This window comes from Equus asinus, chromosome 15 (assembly GCF_041296235.1).
Source record: "Equus asinus isolate D_3611 breed Donkey chromosome 15, EquAss-T2T_v2, whole genome shotgun sequence".
In the NCBI taxonomy this organism is placed as follows: Eukaryota; Metazoa; Chordata; class Mammalia; order Perissodactyla; family Equidae; genus Equus; species Equus asinus.
This window is the reverse complement of record NC_091804.1, coordinates 13,381,385-13,400,489: the sequence shown is the minus strand read 5'-3', so window position 1 is coordinate 13,400,489 and position 19,105 is coordinate 13,381,385. Positions and strand designations below refer to the sequence as shown.

General features: G+C 41.1%; 1 long non-coding RNA gene across 1 annotated transcript in view; it reads left to right on the top strand.

The window, feature by feature from the left end:
• Window positions 1–17,055: 17,055 nt before the first annotated feature.
• LOC123277282 (uncharacterized) overlaps window positions 17,056–19,105 on the top strand; it is a 59,395-nt gene continuing 57,345 nt past the window's right edge. Inside the window, exon 1 of the long non-coding RNA XR_006514108.2 lies at window positions 17,056–17,189. This is a non-coding gene — a long non-coding RNA (uncharacterized lncRNA). The remainder of the gene's footprint in view (window positions 17,190–19,105) is intronic.

Here is a 19,105-nt window from a genome sequence, read left to right as displayed (position 1 = left end):
TATAGATTGGGAGATAATTTTTTTTTCAATTATGTAGCACTTCGCCCTATTCAGGAAATATGTACTTCTCTGCCTTGGGTGTATGTGGTTTACATTTGAGAAAATTGAGAATGGGGGGCCAGGGCATAGAGCTCTTAAGATATCGAATTGTATAGATTCGGGAAAACTGGTTCTTTTCTGTGCTTACATGAATTCTGCATTTTATCAAAACAGCAAACCCAAATGGAATTCACTAGAGAAGCAACTTGTGTTTCAATGGCCCCCTACCTCATTCTCATATTTGCTTTAAGGCCCCCAGGACTCAAGATGCCAATTTCCCACATAGCTGGTAAATGGCCATGTGACAACGCGTCCTATCTTGATCTTAACTGCATCCTCTTCAGGTTTAGTTTTCTTTGTGACCTCAGGGAAATTCTCTGAGAGTGGAATACTCTAAAGCAGTGCTGTCCAATAGAACTTTCTGTGATGATGGAGATGTTCCCTGCACTCTCCTGGTCAGTAAACACTAGCCACCTGGGACTACTGAGCACTTGAAGTGTGCCTAGTGTGACTGAGGGACTAAATCTTTAATTCTATTAAATTTTAATTAACTTAAACCTAAATAGCCTCATGTGGCTAGTGGCCACCGTATTGGACAACTCTAGTGAAGCAGGGAACTTGTCTAGCAGCCAAGATGGGGAAAAATGGTATGAACCACGTCTTGAGATACAATGTAATGTAGTGATTGAGAGAGTTGATTCTGGAGCCAGACTGGAAGGGTTCTAATCCCACCTCTGCTTTTTTTGTGTGTGTGTGAGGAAGATGAGCTAAACTCTGTTGCCAATCTTCCTCTTTTTGTTTGAGGAAGCTTGTCACTGAGCTAACACCTGTGCTCATCTTCCTCTATTTTATGTGTGATGCTGCCAGCATGGCTTGACAAGTGGTTCTGGGTCCTTGCCTGGGATCTGAACCTGTGAACCCCGGCCATCAAAGTGGAGCAGGCGAAATTAACCACTATGCCACTGGCCCCCCCACCTCTGCTTTTCTGAGGTATGAAGTTGTGATGGATCCTTAATCTCTCTGTGTCTTATCTTCCTTATCTATAAATTGGGAGATAACAATATCTACCTCATAGTGTTTGTGTAACAATTTATTGCTTGACTCATAGAAAATACTTAGACTAGTGCCTGGCATAAAGAAACCCAGAGTTAAAAGTAGACATTATCAGGGCCGGCCCAGTGGCACAGCAGTTAATTCTGGATGTTCCACTTCGGCAGCCCAGGGTTCACCAGTTCATCTCCCCAGTGCACACCTAGGTAGGCTTTCCTGCTTGTCAAGCCACGCTGTGGCAGGCATCCCATCTCACATATAAAGTAGAGGAAGATGGGAACAGATGTTAGCTCAGGGCTAATATTCCTCAAAAAAAAAAAAAAAAAGTAGACACTACCAATGGCATAATACTCCTGAAACTCTGCTCTTGGAACCAATGAAATAAATGGGAAGATTAAATAAAACATTCTAGTATTCATAGGTGCTCAAACATGAGAGTTTTCATCCCTCCTTTCTTTTCAGCACTGTTAGTTAATTAATTCATACATTCATCTAACAAATAAGACTGCTCTGTGCCAGTCTTGTCCTGGGGGCTGGAAATATAACAGTGAATGGAACATTGTACCGGTCCTCAAGGAGGTTATTGTCTGGTAAGGGGGAGACTAGTGAAGATTGAATGAAAATATGGCCCCATTTCTTCACCCTTCTTGAGATCACACCCCTTTGTTGTGTGACTTTGCAGCAGCTCTTATCAAGAGGAGTCCATTTCCTCACTCTTAAATCGGGGCTGACCTTGTGACTTGACCAATATTATGGGGCAGAAGTAACCTCATGCCAGTTCTCAGCCTAGACTTCAAGAGGCCTTGTGCGAGTCCCGCCCCTGCCCCACTTCTTTCTCTTTCAGAACCTGGCTCGGGTGCTTTGTGAACAAGCTCAAGCTTGCCTAGTGGAGGATAGAGGCCACATGCTCACAGACCAGAGCCACGTCAGCTCAGTTAAGACCATCCTAGACCAGCTAGTGTCCACCCAGCTGACCACAGACGCGTGAGCAAGAACAACTGGGCACGACCCATGGATTCGTGTTTGAAGGCAATGAGTTTTAGGGGGTATTGGTGTGCAGCAATCGCACATTGATACAGAGATAGACCAACCAACATGGCAGCAATCACCATATAGTCGTAGAGATAAATACAGGGCCTCAGAGAAGCCTTCCTAATGGAAGACATTGCCAAGCTGAGGCCTGAAAGATGAAGATGAAGGAAGGAGATGTTTCAGGCAGAGGGAACAGCATGAGACACCTGGAGTATAGAGAGCTAAATTCATTTTTTTCTACATGCTGTCAGGGTAAATGTAAATATTCCTTTGCTCAAGGAGCTTCTTATGTAGCTGTGATGTCAAGATTCACATACAAATAAAGAAGTCAATTATTCCACAAAGTGAACTATATTAAGTAGTGGATTTGTTCAGACCCTACCTAATACAAGAAGCGAGCAGAGCACAGAAAGAGACATCAATAAGGACTGAAATAAACAGTCAGGAAGACTGAAAAATAAGCTAACTGTGGCGGGAATTGAGGCATGGGTAGGACTTGGCTGCGAGTGCAGGAGAGAGAAAAATGTTGCTGGGACCACTTCGGGCATTTTGAGGGAGGGTCTACTTGGTACTTCTTGCCCATGGACACCTACTGTGCGCTACGCCCTGTGGGGGGAACCATGGGAGAAGAAAAAGAAGCAGGGCACCCTACTTCATCTTCATGAAATTGAGACTTATGCTTGCCTTTGGGGTGCCAAGCTCCTCCTCAGTTACAGCTTGGCTTCTGCACGACACGAGCCCAGCCTGTCGTTCATTCCATCTGCACTGTTGGGGATGTTGCTTTGCAGCAGATGCAGGGAGAGCCATGAAACTGTAGCTCAATGAGTACACTTTTAGATGTTCTCCTTAGCAGCTAGGGGCTTGATCGCCAGTTTTTCCAGAGGATGTTGTCTCATGACTGCTTTTCAAGGAGACTGGGGAGTTCCAGTTCTCAGCCCCCTGAAGTGTGGATTTCACACTGAGCTGAAGATCTGAGCCCCAGGACATTGGCGCCTGTTGAGAGCTTTATCTTCTCTCCTTAAGGTTTCTACTGATCCTCCTTGGGATTTAGGGGCTTATATGGGGTTTTCTTAGCCAGAAGTCTTTGTAAAACTTGATTATCAGAAATTAACGAGAGCAACCCCCACCTCCTGAAAACAGTGCTTAAGAAAATCTTCATTTGGAGTGAGGGACAGTCCAGACAGCTCTGGCGGTAGCTCAGAGCTGGCAAACCTGTGCTGAAGCAGCAAGTTGCTTATTTGTGAGAGATATATTTGTTGAATCATGAAAGAAAGCTGCCATCGAAACTGAGCTCGGACATTCGGGGACGTGTGTGGAGATGATTCGTGCTCTCTCCTGTTCCAGTTTGCAAATGTCTCTGGGATGACAAGGTTGGGGGGTGGGGGTGGGGAGTCGTTTTAAACACCCTCGTGAGCCCCCATGGCTAGTGGAGTCGCCATCTCTGACCCTGTCTGCTCTTATCTAGGCTTTCCTCTTGCACTCTCAAAGGCATTTGAAAATAAACAAGAGAGGACGTTTCACAGGAGCACCCTCGCAATTCACTCTGACGCTTGCTGAGACAGTGGGCCAAAGCTGCTGCCTCTCTATGGCTTCTCATGGTCCGGCACTCTGAGATTCCTTTCGTCGTCACTTCAGGGGTGAGACTCTACACATTACTGTCAGGTGCTCTGGTTAGAGCTTTTGCCTTTTGCCACAATTTTAAAGAACTATTGTTTGAATGATATATATACTTTTGATATTATCTGTGGCTTCTGGACTCAAAGTCCCTTACTGATTTCAAATGTGTTTGAGTATAGGGGTTAGTTCATGGGCTAAAAGGAAAAGTTCCTTTGGCTAACTGTTTTTCTCTTGGTTTATTATAACCATTCAGAAAAAAATCGCAATTCATATCAGATAAAGGGGACATTTCTATAAACATAAAGCATATCTACATATCAATAAGAGTAGACCAAAAATCAACAGAAAAATGGACAAAAGATGCATCACATAGTTCACTAAAAAGCAAATTAATGAAACAAACTCATCTTGCATATATAAGAAGCCATTCAACCTCGTCCCTAATAACAAATATGCATATTAAAAGTATAATAAGATAGTTTTCTCTTCCCAGATTAGCAAATACCTAAATGTGTGATAACACACTTGATTAAAAAGATGTGAAGAAACTGGAGCTCTCTTACATTATTAGTGGCTGTGTAAATTGATGCAAACAATTTGGAGGAAAATTTGGTACTAGTTCCTAAAATGCAAAATGTCCTTTGACCTAGAATTCTGCTTCTAGGTATTTGTCCTATGGATATACCCAAACGTGAGTGAAATGTTGAATCCACAAAGCAATTCACTGTGGCACTATTTGTAACTGGAAAAGGTTGGAAACAATTCTAAATGCCTATCAATAGCAGACTGGCTAAATATATTATGGTACACCACACAATATTATGCAGTGGTTAAAAAGAAGGAGGCGGATCTTCCTTTATGTAATGCTAGGGAATAATATCCATATTATGAAAAAAAAGGCAGAGTGCAGAGAAATTTGTGTTGTGAGCAATCATCAATGTAAAAAAAGAAAAAAATGTATTTGTTTGTATGCACGTAAAATATCTTGGGATACACAAAAAAATGGAAATAGCATTTTCTTCCAGAAGGAGGGATCTGGGTGGTTGGAAGACAGAAGTGGAAGGGAAACATATTTTACTGTATATCCTTTTGTACCTTTAGAATTTTGTACCATGTATATGCATGAATATACCCGTTAAAAATCTGAGCCCCAATCAGAAGTCCCAGATAAATATTTCTTTTAGATTTTTTTCCATATGAAAATTTGAAATTGTTCTTCCCCAAGCCCAACTGAGAGACTGTTTGCTTCAAAAGGCTGGAGCCTCTCACTGTTTTCTCCCCTTGGGATAATCTAGTGCCTGGCAGAGAGTAAGGACTCAAAAATATTTGTTAGAACCATAAAGGCATAGGATGTGTGAGATGACTTCCCAGAGGCTTGCCACTCCCAAGTATCCACACTGGGGCTGGCTTGTGCCCAGCACATTATCCAAGGGAGTAATTTTACATTGAATTGATCACTTTCCTTTTTGGAGAAAAACTGAAGAAAAGAAATAGGCTTACTTGAGAATGTGGTATTAAAAACTTTTACTACTATCTTGATGGAACCACTGTCTTAGCCACAGTTGTGGTCATTGGTCACTGATGAATTCCTCCTGAGAAGATGGAGAGTAAGCAGAGGAATCTGCAGGCATGACCTTGACCAGTGGTATTCTGGTGAATTTTTAATAACTGGCTTGTTGGGAAAAAACCCAAACACTGAGTTGTAGTGTTCGCCAATTTCCATGGTGTAAATACTCCCACCTTAGGTGATTTCAAGCTACCAATGGGACATCTCTGAGTGTGAAGTTGGGAAGAAATCATAACGGTTGGCTCTTGTGACCTAGTAGGAGCCATGTCCAGCACATCCTTGATTGTGACTAGGCAAGAATTTCCCTTCCATAGTTAAGAGCAGAGGCTGCAGAAAGTAAATGAGCTCTTTGAAGAGTTGGAGTCTTAGAAATGTTTTGTAATTCTTCCAAGCCAGTGGTTCTCAAAGTGTGGTTCATGCAAATTCTTGCCCTCCACCCCACCTGCGCAAACCTACTGAATCAGAGATGGGGCCCAGCAATCTACATTTTAAAAAGCCCTCCAGGTGATTCTGGTGCATGCCAAAATTTGGGGACTACTGCTCGAAGCCTCTGTTTTCTCTGGAAACGGGGAGGAGTATTAAAAAATACAGGCCTGTAGTATGCATTAAACAGAATAATGATTATAAAGTACTTGGCATAGGAGATATTAAGTATGATAATAAAGATGATATTTTCTGTGGCTCAACCAGGCATTTAAGAGGCATTAAATGAGTTTGAGGTACATTCAATTCCTTTTCTTATGTTGAAGAAAAGCGATGTGGGAAATGCTATGCCAAGAAGACACATCCATAACTCTGTAGACTGTTGGACCATGTGCAATTATCTTAATTCTCGTAGCATCATTTGGGAGAGGTGAACACCAGCACTATTTCCCTGACACACACTTGTGTAGGGCTAGATACCTCAGACTAAGGCCAGAGAGGTGATTGCCCTTCAATGTCCAGCCCCTTGGCAGCCCCTAGACTTTGCTCAACTGATTAAACCAACTTCTTATATGTGCACCAAAATTCAGCCTCCATGAAAAGGAGATAAAGAGTGGGAAATGTAGGGACCATGTTTGGAGGCCTAGGACTTGAATCTCAGGAAAGCCTTGAAGTTAGGTAGCAACACTTGTGGTTTTGGAAAATATTTGCTTCATTTATTGAGCGCCTACTCCCTACCAGACATTACAACATGACTTTCCACCATAGGCATTATCTCCATCTTACAGATGAAGAGACTGAGATGAAGAGCTCAAGTAATGTGCTCAAGGTCATAGGACAGACAGTTGGCTTCTTGGATATAAGACAGACTCAGAGCCAGTCCCTTAACTGTCATTGTTCTCTTTTCTTTTATGTATCTTTTTGTTTTCCTTCAAGCCTTGGGCCTCACGGCGATATGGATCTTGGAATAGAAGGGGCATAACCCTTGTTACAGGCTTTTTTTTTTTTGCTATTAGGCATATTTCAGAAACTCTCACATCAGAATGGTCCATGGCAGTCTTCCCTGGAGGCACGAAGATGAACTTCCAAAGGAGTCAGTGCAGTGCAGTGGTGAGAGAAGAGGGGTCCTGCAGACCTGTGGTTGGATTCGGGCTCTACCACTTATTAACTCTCTGACCTTGAGCACAGGAGTTTTTCTCTCTAAGTGTCTTAGGTCAAATTCCTTAGAGGCAGAGCCTGAGATGGGATTTTTGTGCAAATGATTTATGAAGGGAGTGCTCTCGGGAGAAATCTGAAATAGAAAGAGGGAAGCAGGAGAGGGAAAGGGAAGATGCTGAGTGAGAATATAGAACTGAGTTTAGCTGGACTCCAGCTTCAGCCTGATCCCGCGGGGAGTGCCGAAGTGTAAATTGTACCAGAGCATTGGTCCTGAGGGGGTCACCTTTTGTACCCCTGTGTCAGTTTTTGTTGAGAGGCTGCCATGGAGGGGTGCCATCTCCCCATGAGGTGTTTCTGTCATAATAGGGCAATTCTTGAGAGAAGGGGCAGCTCTGAGCGTTAGCAGCTGTGATTGGCAGTGGCTAGGTCTCAATGGGATCTGCACAGGGCAGCACGGCTCCTACTATAGTCACTCAGCTTTTTGTTTTTAAAATGAAGATACTAGTGCCTCCTCAAAGAGGGCGTTGTAAGGATTAAATGATATAATGCATTCAGAGGGTGAAGCACAGTGCCAGGCACAGAGTAAGCACTAAATATTAACCTTGTCGCCCTTCCTATCCTGTTTAAAGAGGGTGACTTCATCTCTCTGGTTGAGGTGAAGGATATTTTCTCAAAGGAATCAGCCTATTCCTTCCTCCTTCCTTTCAGATTAGAAGAAGAAAATATTCTTAGAGGGTTATTTACTTTTTATTCAAAAATCTTTATTTAGTGCTTACTGTGTGTGCATCACAATTCCAAGTGTTGGGGATACAGTAGTAAATAGACAGACAGGATCCCTGCTCTAACGGGGCTAGGATTTCTACTGTACAGGAAGAGACAATAAGCAAAGAAATAAAACTAGCAAATATTAGCCAGTGATAAGTGATACAAAAAATATATGATGGGAGATGCACTCCAAAATGACTGGAGAACTACATTAGATTGAGTGGTTAGAGAAGTCCTCTCTGAAATGACCTTGACTAGAAGGTCGAGAATGAGTTATGGGAGAAGACTGTTTCAGGCAGAGAGAACGGCTAATGCAAATGTCCTAAGGCAAGAAGAAAGTTGGCAAATTCAAAGTGCAGAGGAAAGGCCCATGTACTGGAATGTAGAGAACAAAGGAACAACGATAAGAAATGCACCCAGAAGGTTAGATTGGAAGGTAGGGACAGGCTACTCCTTCAGAACTGCAGGAAGGTGTTCTAAGAAATTTTGATTTCATTATAGGTCTCAAGGGAAGCCACTGGTGAGTTTATACAAGGGAGTGAAACAAATTTATATATGTTTAAAAAGATCATTCCAACAGCTTTGTGAAGAATGGTTTGTAGAAGAACAAAAGTGGAAGTAGAGACCAATTATAGGTCATTGCAAAGACAATGTTATCTTGCAGTGAGAGAGTAGACTAGAGGAAATAGTTATAAATGGATTCTGGAAATATTTTGGAGGCAAATTCAGTAGGCCATATTGACAGATTGGATATTGGCCATGAGAAAAGGAGAAATCAAGGATGAGTATTACATTTGTGGCTTGAGACTCTGGGCAGATGGTTTAGTTATTTACTGAGATGGGAAAGACCAAGGGAGAGACAGAGATCTTGTGTATCACAGAAAATAAAGAAGCAAATGAAAGAAAAGGCATCGGGAGAGAAAAAAAGAAAAGGAATGTACCATAATGTACAAAATAAAATGGATAAAATGTAAAATTAGAAGAAAATGGAGTAAACAAGAGTTTAATACCATTGGCTAGAAAATTTAATAAACAATATTGTGAGGTGCATTGGAGTTTGAAAGGCCTACTCAAAGGAGTTTGGTCTGGTTGTCAGCATTTTCAGAGAATGGCAAATGCAAATTTATTCTTCTACTTCCTCCAAAAGGAAGTGTTCTGGGGGTATTTAGGTTCTGGAATCTTGGAAGGGCTGAGGGTTTACTTACTTTAGAATTATAAGTGTTTTTTTCAAATCTAGTTATCAAAGCCATAAGTATCAGGGATGAAGTTCTTTTTAGGGATATTTTGTGAGTAGTGTACTTTGAAAATCCCAATAGATGGGTAGAAAAAAGCAAAGTCTCAGCTTTTTCCATTGGCCCAACTTCTTTTGGGGGGATAAGAGGCAGGAGCTAGCATTCTCTTTCCGTCATATTCAATAGTAAAAAATCATGAAACAAATGTAGCATTTCTCCTTCAAAGATTTAAAATTAAGAAAAATATTTTGGGGTTGGAAACTTGGGAGCAATTTGCTGTGCTGATCTGTCTGTCCAAGACCAAAAATTCCAAAGAACTTAGAAGAAAACACAACAGAAACCCTCCTGTAGCTTTGTTCTTGGTTAACTGCTCTTCCTTCAAGGCCGACCTTATTCTTCCAGTTAGGCCTCCTGCTAATTGAATTTTTTAAGGACCCCAAAGGTTAATGAAGGAAGATCGATATAGAGGTGGTTGAAATGTTGAGGTTTTTTCGTGGCCATGTTGTTACGTTTCTGAAAGCAGCTCCCAGGAAGCCAAGGGAAGGACTGAGGATTCCTTCAGAGCCATTTGAAATCATTTAATGACCATCCAGTTGGAGCTGGGATCCTCCAATCAGGAATCTCTCTTCCTTCCCCTTCTCCAGTGGCAGAAGGAAAAGATCTTGGTGCAGCTGAAGGGGGCAATTGTCCCCTAGTTGAGGGGTTTGATTGTGCTGTCATTTCCAGTTGCTCATGAACTTGTCTGGGCTGGTATTAACTGGAAACCATAAGGAATCAGCCAATCTCTAGAATTGGGAAATTATGCCCAATTCCAATACAATTGAGATGACTAGAGGTGAAAACATTATTTATTGATGTCTACTATACTCCTAGTCCTACACTCCACATGTTATACATATTACTGTATTTATTCCTCACCTCAACACCTGTTCATTGTAATTTCCATTTTAGTTTCCATGTGAGTATAGTCCTGCCTAGCTGGATCTGAGGTGTGACTACATCAGGCAGGAGAAGTTGGGTGACATCTCTTCCTCTAGGTTACTATATGAATTGGCTGATTTACATAAGGTTTTAGAAATTTCATGCAGAAGGAAAATAACTTGAGTTGGAATGGACTTGGAGGTGGATGGGTTACAACCGAAGCCAAGCTTCAGGGAGACCCCAGTGAGTGTTCATTCTGATGGAAGAAAACAGCATGATGAGGCAGATTGTGCAATAGGGCCTGCATTGATGTTGGTCCTGGGTTTAGCACTGAGGATGGCACATGACACTCTGACAGCATGTATGAGCCATTGGGAGAAAAAGGGCAATATTTACAAACTAGAACTCTAGTCGATGCTGTCCAGGAGAACTTTCTGTGGTGATGAAAATGTTCTATATGTGTGCTGTCCAATACACTCTTCACTGGCCACATGGGACTATTGAGCACTTGAAATGAGGCTAATGTGACCGAGGGACTGAATTTTAATTAAATGCCCACATATGTCCAGTGCCTACCACAGTTAAATACTTCAGTACCTACAGTGCTGTGGATGCCCACAATTAAGCATAGCTCATTAAAGCCAAACTAGAGATGAGGAAGTCAGTGAGGGCAAAGTGCAGCAGAGCATGGAGAGAAGTCAGAGTGAATAAGGCCCAAATGAATTTAGAGCCTGATAGGAATCAGCTATGTACTGGACTTATTGTATAAGCAGGTGAGGTTTAGAGCTGGCAAAACTTGTGCATTAATGACCTCATTTGGATCCACATGGCAGTGAGCTTTGAGTTATGCTTGGAAGGGACAATTAGGCTCATTGCTGCAGAATGCTCAGCACCTGCTCTAGTCTTTAGCACACTGTATGTGTTCAATAAATCTTTGCTTTGGATGAATGAGTGGGTAAATGGGATATAAAGATACTCACGTGAGATCATTGTATCAGTTAGCTATTGCCATAGTAATGCTGCATAACAAACTGCCCCAAAACTCAGGGACTTAAAACGAGATATATTCATTCTTGCTCATAGGTCAGGAGACTAGCTGGGATGGCCTGTGTCATGTGCATTCACTTAGAGGCACAAGAGAAGTTCTTTTCATGGAGATAGGAAAAGCAGAGAGGAGAAGAAAAAACTTATGAGTTCTTGAGGTGGGTCCTCAGAATTGTCATGTTGTCACTTCCATCCACATTTCAATGGCCAAAACATGTCTCCTCACTAAGCCCCAAATTAATGGTTGGGGAAGTACCCTATGCTCACAGTGCAAGGAGAGCTATGAAGTTACACAGCAAAGAACATGGTTCAGGGAGAATTGAAGAACTGAGGCCCCAAATTCAATGTGCAGTAGTCTTGCGGCAAGTCAGGGTCAGACCCAGAGTGCATATCCGATTCTTCCCAGTTCCATAGTTGATGTTTTTTCCTTTACTCCAAATGCTTCATGTACGATGAAAGACAGTTTTACCATCCATGTGACTCCTAGTCTCCAGGGTGGATGTTATGTTTCCATCCTTTAAAAAATCTGATATTCTGCTTTTAAAAATTTTGTTATTTATCTCATTGAATGACTGTCATTTTTGCGGTCCTGGACGGCAATCAGTCCACATGATTTGGCTCTGTCATAGAGTTGGAGGTGTAGTCTCAGGGAGGTTCAAAGAATCTGTTAGTCTGCAAATATTTTTGCTTTAATCATGGATCGTCTCAGTTACTAAAGGCCTGGGATGCTGCTGCCAATGGTTGAAGCATAAGAGGGTGGAACTTTCAGTCCCAGTGGCCCGGGTTTGGTTTTCAACTTTGACTAAGGTTCCTTGCTGCTGTCAGACCTTTTTTTTTTTTTAATTGGTTCATTTAAAGAAATACATACAGCAAAATTCTCTCTTTTTGGTGTACAATTCTATAAATTTTGACAAATGTACACAGTGATGTAACCACCAGCACAAATCAAGATATATCCATCTCCTGCAAAATTCCCTCATGTTGCCCCTTTGTAGTCAATCCTTCCCCAAGTGTCCAGCCTTTTCTAGAACCTCATATAAATGGACTCATACAGTGTAGCCTTTTGAGTCTGGCTTCTTTAAGTTAGCGTGATGCGTTTGAGCTTTGCCCATGTTGTTGTGTGTTATCAGTATTTCATTCCTTTTTGTTTCTGAGTTGTATTCCATTGTATGGAGGTACAGCACTTCTTTTATCCATTCTGTGGTTGAGGGACATTTGGCAGTTTGTTTCCAGTTTTTGATAGTATGGAAAAGCCACTATAAATATTGGCATATAGGTTTTTGTGTGAATGTAAGTTTTCGTTTCTCTCAACAAATGCTTACAAGTGGAATTGCTGGATTGTATGGTAAATGTACATTTTAACATTCCAACTCCCATTTGGAATATTGGAACCCAAACCAACCTTTTAAGAAATAGCCAAATTGTTTTCCAAAGTGGTTGCACCATTTTGCATTCCTACCAATGGTGTATAAGAGTACCTACAGTGACTTTTCATTTTTCTATTTTCCTCTCTGCCACTTAACACCTCATATGTATTTGCAATCCCAGACTCCATCCATTTCTTCAAATTGATTTTCTTTGCCTTCCGTGATAGTTTAAATGAGGCTGTTTCCTGGATCAGATCTGTTATGGAATAAAGTACATCTCAGTTCTCTGCATGTTGCAATAGGTTAGAATATTGCACTTTGAGTGCATGGAATTGGAATATTAATTTGTCATTAGTGCACTGAGCATGCAAGGATAATTTTCTTCTTGACCCTTGGTAACCTCAATACAAAAATAAAGGTAGTGATCTAGACAATATGTATAGTTTCTATAAAGCCAAATCAATGATTTCTGGTTTCTTAGACTTAAGTGCTTGCAAAATTTTTGGCCATCAACCTACCTGGTATTTATCAAGCTGAATTCCTGACTTTAGCATTTACCATTTCAGTGTATGCTGGCCCAACTCTCAACTGCCAGCACCTGCCTCTTTTCTTTCAAGAGCATTCTCCTGCCATCAAAGCCCACCCTGCTCATCCGTAAGGGTGGTTGGAGCGCTGTGGAATGATCACCCACCAGCAGCAGCCCTCAACCCCTGACTACAGAAGACCTAGATTGAATTGGTGTATTAATACCCCATCTCCCTTGACCTCTGGTTGGGATAACTCTGAGGTTTATGGCTCTACACTGACTCCAGAGTTCCCCAGTGGGGTTAAGCTCCAGTTGCCTACAGCAGTAACTTGCTTGATAATGCAAACTTTATTGGCTGCCTTCTCTTCCCTGCTTAATTTCTCCACTAGCTTGCTGGTGTCCTTTTACTTCCCAGATCAACTACTTGAAATCAGTCCTTGACCCTGTGTCTACTTTTTGAGGAACCCAAATCCAAACTGGCCTATTCCTGATTTCTCTCAACTCCCTTGTTTGGTTGCCTGTATTCCTGACCTCCATGTTCTCTATTCTCCATTGACTGAATCTATTCAAACTCATCTCTAGCTCTCCAGGTCCTGATATAAGTGTCCCTGCTCTCGTGGTGTTCATGAATGTGACAGAGCATTTGCTACATGGAAAGATTATGGCTGTGGGAACCACATCTGTGTGAAGTTGGGTCAATGACCTTGGTTTTTCATTGACCTGGGAATGTGACATGATGTATTTGTGCCATAGTTCTTGTCTTAGTAGATTATTTCAATAAAAAATTCCTTTCACTGTGGCAGATTAGGAATTTAAGCAAAAATTACAGAATATTTCATAAGCGTGCATTGACGGTAGTAAGTGTGTTGAGGGTAGGTGAAAGAAGAGTGCAGTGATATGAAAACAAATGTTTTATTTCTGCTTTGAACCACCAGTATAATAGAAGAGAGAAGACTTGGAGCAAAACAGAATCTTAGAGTTAGAAGCAACAGGAAGGGTCACCTAGTAACAATAATAGTAATAGTTAGTTTATTGAATACTGGGAATGTGCCAGGCAGTGTTCCAAGTGCTTTATAGATGCTCCCTCTACAACAGTTTTCTGAGGTGAGTCCTATTATCATCATTCTCATTTTACAGGTAAGGAAACAAGGCCAGAGAAGTTAATTAACTTGCTCAAGTTTACACTGCCAGTAAGTAGTGAGGCAAGAGTCAAACCCAGGAGGTCAAACACAGGGGCCCACATATTTCTTTTGTGAGAAAGATTGACCCTGAACTAACATTTGTTGCCAATCTTCCTCTTTTTGCTTCAGGAAGATTGTTGCTGAGCTAACATCTGTGACAATCTTCCTCTGTTTTATGTGGGACGCTGCCACAGCGTGGCTTGATGAGTGGTGCTAGATCCATGCCAGGATCCCAACCTGTGAACTCCAGGCTGCTGAAGTGGAGCATGTGAAGTCAACCACTAAACCACTGGCCCAGCCCTAAGCCCACAATTTTAACCTCTGTGCCATGCTCCCACCCTCCCCAAGCCTGAGTAACTCTGTCACGGAGAACCAATGGTTTCCAATGCATTTGGTTCATGTTGAATAATCTTAGTTCTTTATCTTGAGTGTAAATCAGCTTCAAATGATCCTAGTTCTAACTTTCAGAAAAAATTATTTCTATCTTGACAGCCTTTTGAGGCTTCCTCCATCACCTCTGGATTTTCTCTCCTCCTGTATAGATAGGTCTAAAACTTCCTGCTGCAAATCACTTGTGCAGTATGTGTATTTACGATCACAAGAAAGCTGCTGCGCATCCCTCCTGGTCATTGCTGGAGCTAGTTCTTTACTCAGGCACCAATTTGCATTAGCTTTCTATTATGCCTAGTGTTATGCTTGTTTTCAAGGAAGAAAAGTTCAAAAGGATTGAATGGAAGAAGAAGTTCAATGTTCTACAGGAAGGAATGAAGAATTCCAGAAACAATGAATATATGGGTAAACATATAAAATTTCTTTCTTATTTTTTTAAAAAGTTCATTGACAAAAATTGGTTATTGACTATTTCAAGAAAATAAGCAATGTATCCTGGGATTTACAACATATATGGTAACAATCCCATAAAGATGGAAGAAAAGTAAAAGGAAGAATACTGTTGTAAGATTCATACATTAGATGTGAAGTGGTCTAATATTAATTCATGGAAGATTGTGATAAGTCAAGAAGGCATATTATAATCCTTAGAATAGCCACTAGTAAAAATAACTAAAGAAGTATAGTTAAAAAGATAGTAGTGTAAACAAAACAGAATACTAAAAGATACTTGATAAATCCAAATGAAGAGAAGAAAGCAGGAACAAAGGAACAAAGAAAAGTGGAACAAATAGAAAACAAATAGCAAGAGCGTAGAGTTAAACCCAATCATGTTAATAATTACATTAAATGTTAATGGACTAGACACTCAGACTGAAAGGCAGAGATTATCACACTGGGTGAAAAAATAAAGTCCACTTATGTTTCATTTATAAGGGGTACACTTTCAATATAAAGACATAGAGAGGGTGAAAGTAATAGGATGGAAGAAGACATACCCTGGAAAGGACTGAATTACATAAATTGGGGCCTTCTGCCTTACCTGAAGCAGGAAGTGTAGGGTACCTACATAGATGTTCAAAACCTTAACAGAGAAGGAGGCAAAGTGAGAAGGATGATTCCTTGGAGCAAGGAAATGGCAAGTGCTGATGGATGCTGAAAACACATTCTCAGAGATCCAGCAAATTTAGCAAATAATTAAAAAAAAAAATCTTTCCCTCTTTGCTTTGTAGGGAATTGCCAATAAGTAGCTATGTTTAGTGGTGCAAAAGTGGTGATTTTCTGCCACTTCCTCCAAAATGGGTCTTCAGCCTCACCCAGCATCTTAGCTGTGAGCAGTAGTAATCACATGACTTGTGTCCCAATTTCCTTCACCAATTGGAGTTTGATGATGGGTTTAGCTGTCTGCCATCTTTTTTCCTGGTTCAGTACGTCCTCTTTTCCTGCTGGCCCCATGGCAGTGGCTGTTGCCAAAGCAAACAATGACAGAATATAAGAAAAAGGAATGAGCTGTTGGCATATTTATTGCTTCAATTTTGCCAGTGGACTGAAGGGTGTAAAAATGAAAGAGATGCTGTTGTGGCTTTGTGCGTCATGCTTTGCTTTGAGGCTGTTATTTGGTAAAAAGTAATCTTCCAGAGTAGTGACTTCTTTTGTACACATGTAGCACATATGCAATGCACGCCTGGCTCTTCCCAAGCTGAGAAAATTCCCATGCCTCTATGAAAGAAAAAGAAGCGTGGAATATTCCTTCTCTCCCTCTGACCTTCTGACTCTCAGCTGGGCAATTGCAAGGATGTAATTCCATTGACAAAATTCATAGTTTCAGTCCTGCATGTGAAATGAATTTCAGATAAACTGGAGATTGTCTGCAACTGTGATACTGAATTAGACTGGACTGGGAGAAACCGTCTGTGGTGGGTGGTTGTTTTTCCGGGATTGACTTTAATTAATTAATCTGTCTTCTTTACACCCGCACACTGGAAAGGCTCTTGAAGGTGGCATTTCCCCCCGCTGCTCAAAGGGAATGAAGGTGACAGTTGAGTTTATTCTCAGCATTGTTAAATTGGTTGATATTGGGGCCTTTCCAAAGAAACCACTAAAGCTATCACAGAAAATGAAGGGTAACACATTTGAGAAGGATTCTGGAACATTTGGCTCTTGTAGTGCCTGCATAATGTTTGGCAAAAAAAAAAAAAAAAAAAAAAAGGATGAATTCATTATCTCCAAATAGTGGAAAATATTATAAATGGCAGTAAATGAAGTAAATGGGAGTTTCCACTGTAATGTACAATTCTTTAAGCCAGCCACCCAGAAAGAACATAGCTTGGTTTGCTGGGTGGGGAGTCTGAGCTGAAACGCAGGAGACTGTTCTCGGGCTCCAAGCAGTGTTTGGGAATAAGGCATTCCTTCTGCTGCTGTGGATCTTCTGATTTGTTGCCACCTGGGCTGTGCGTGTCTTGCAGCCTGTTGAAATGAACCCGAATGGAACTCTTCAACTTAGATCTGACCTTAGGGTGTTGCTTTCCTGCCTGACTCAGCCTCCAGGGGAAAAGAAAATAAGAGACTAACCTCTCCTTTTGTGAGGAAATGGTCTCTCACTTTTGGATGGCTCTCCTGCTCTGGCTGCCTTGGCTGGCTTGCAGAACAAAAGCCGTGGCTGTGTCTCCTCGTCAATGGGATGCATCGCTCAGCGTGTCTGCTCAGGCCTGGGCTATGACGCTCCTCTGGACCTCACCCTCCTGTCCTGGGGCCTGAACCTGTGAGTTTACAGCTTTCCCACATAGGACCAGAAGGCCACATCCATCACCACCACCACCACCTCCCTCTCCTGCTATAAAAGATCCATGAACGGAATCCCCCACCTTCACCTAATGAGTGAGTTATCCACTTGCCCAGAGTGGAGGTGAGGTCCACCTGATGGATTCTCTTCTGTTATTCTGGCTAACAAAGCAGGTCATCTACAGCATAACATCTTCTCTACCTTTCCTTAACTAATTTTAGTGATTTTTGAGATGGTGAAATACATGCAGGTAATTTAATTGTAGGTTCTTGGTACATTATTTGCTGTGGATTCCAGAAAATGGAGTAACTATGTCTATATTTATAAAATTTTAAAATAAACTTATCTCTAGGGCTTTATTTCCTACTTTTTATTCTGACTGTAAACTATCTTGTACCGAGCAAAAAACAGCCCTGCAGTTTGGTCTGTGAATTCTTGCTGGTCTATGGAAATTGAGGGGTACTGGTGCCAAATTCAATTCTACTATGTGCAAATTCCAAAAGAAATATGAGTCACAGCTTCAGACCTTAATAAGCATAAAATCTACTTGAAAAGACAGAATAAACACATATGGAACACCTGATATCTATTTCCTCCTATCTCATGTGTTTATGCATGTGTACATGCTCACAAATGCATGCATTCACACGCGTACGTATGTACACACACCTATACACATACAAACATACACACACATATAATTACTTATGCATAGATACACACATACATACATTCATATATTTCTATACACTTGTAGACAGACAGACTATACACCCACTCACACACACTCTCACACACATATATAAAGTCTCCGACTTACGATGATTTGACTTACAACTTTTCGACTTTTTGATGGTATAAAAGCAATATGCATTCAGTAGAAATGGTACTTCAAATTTTGAATTTTGACCTTTTCCTGGGCTAGCGATGTGCAGTGTGATACCCGTGACTCTGGGAAGGTGCTGGGAGCCGCGGCTGCCAGTCATCCACACGACCACGAGGGTAAACAACACATACGCTGACCACCGTTCTGTACCCAGACAACCGTTCTGTTTGTCACTTTCAGTACAGTATTCAATCAATTACATGAGATATTCAACACTTTATTATAAAATAGGCTTTGTGTTAGATGATTTTGGCCAAGAAATCAGTAAGTGTGCTAAGCACATTTAGGGTAGGTTGAGCTAAGCTGTGATGTTCAATAGGTTAGGTGTATTAGACGCATTTTTCTACTTAGGATATTTTTAACTTACAATGGGTTTATCGGGATGAAATCTCCATCATAAAGTTGACGAAGATCTAGACTTTTTCTCTCACATGTATATACATGCACACACATACAAGCTCTCACATGCGTGTGCCCGCTTACACACACATATACACATGCACACATACACTCATACACTCTTTCACACATATGCACACTCACGTGGATACACACTCATATACATAGACACACACACTTGAATTTTGGTCAATTAATTACTTTAATAACTAGAACCCCTAGACCCATATTAATTAATGGTTGTACATCCTTATTTTAAAAATCATTTTGATGTAGACACTTGTAGAGTTTCACCAATAAGAATGGTGCTGACTTTTGTCTTGAAATATACATATTTTTATCATATTAAGGGACTTTCTTTCTGTTCTTACTTTACTAAGGGATTCTTTTTTCTTGTGAGAAATTTTAAAAATACCCAAAAGTACAATGAGTAATGACACACATTCACATACCCACCAATCAGAATTGAGGATTGGAAATATTTTGCCCTGTTTGCTTTGTCCTAATGTAAATGAAAGAAGTAAAGCTTTGCAGAGGAAGCTGACGTTTCCTTCGTCCTCCACATGTGGTTTGTTCCTCGTGCCCCAAACCCAGAGGAAAGTGTGAACTGAGATGTAGCTTTTTCACTCCATTTTAGTACACCTATATACATAAGTACGTCTCAATGAAAAATATTTAATGCTCATTTTCGTGTTTGGAAATTGATCACACATGTCAAGGTGTGTT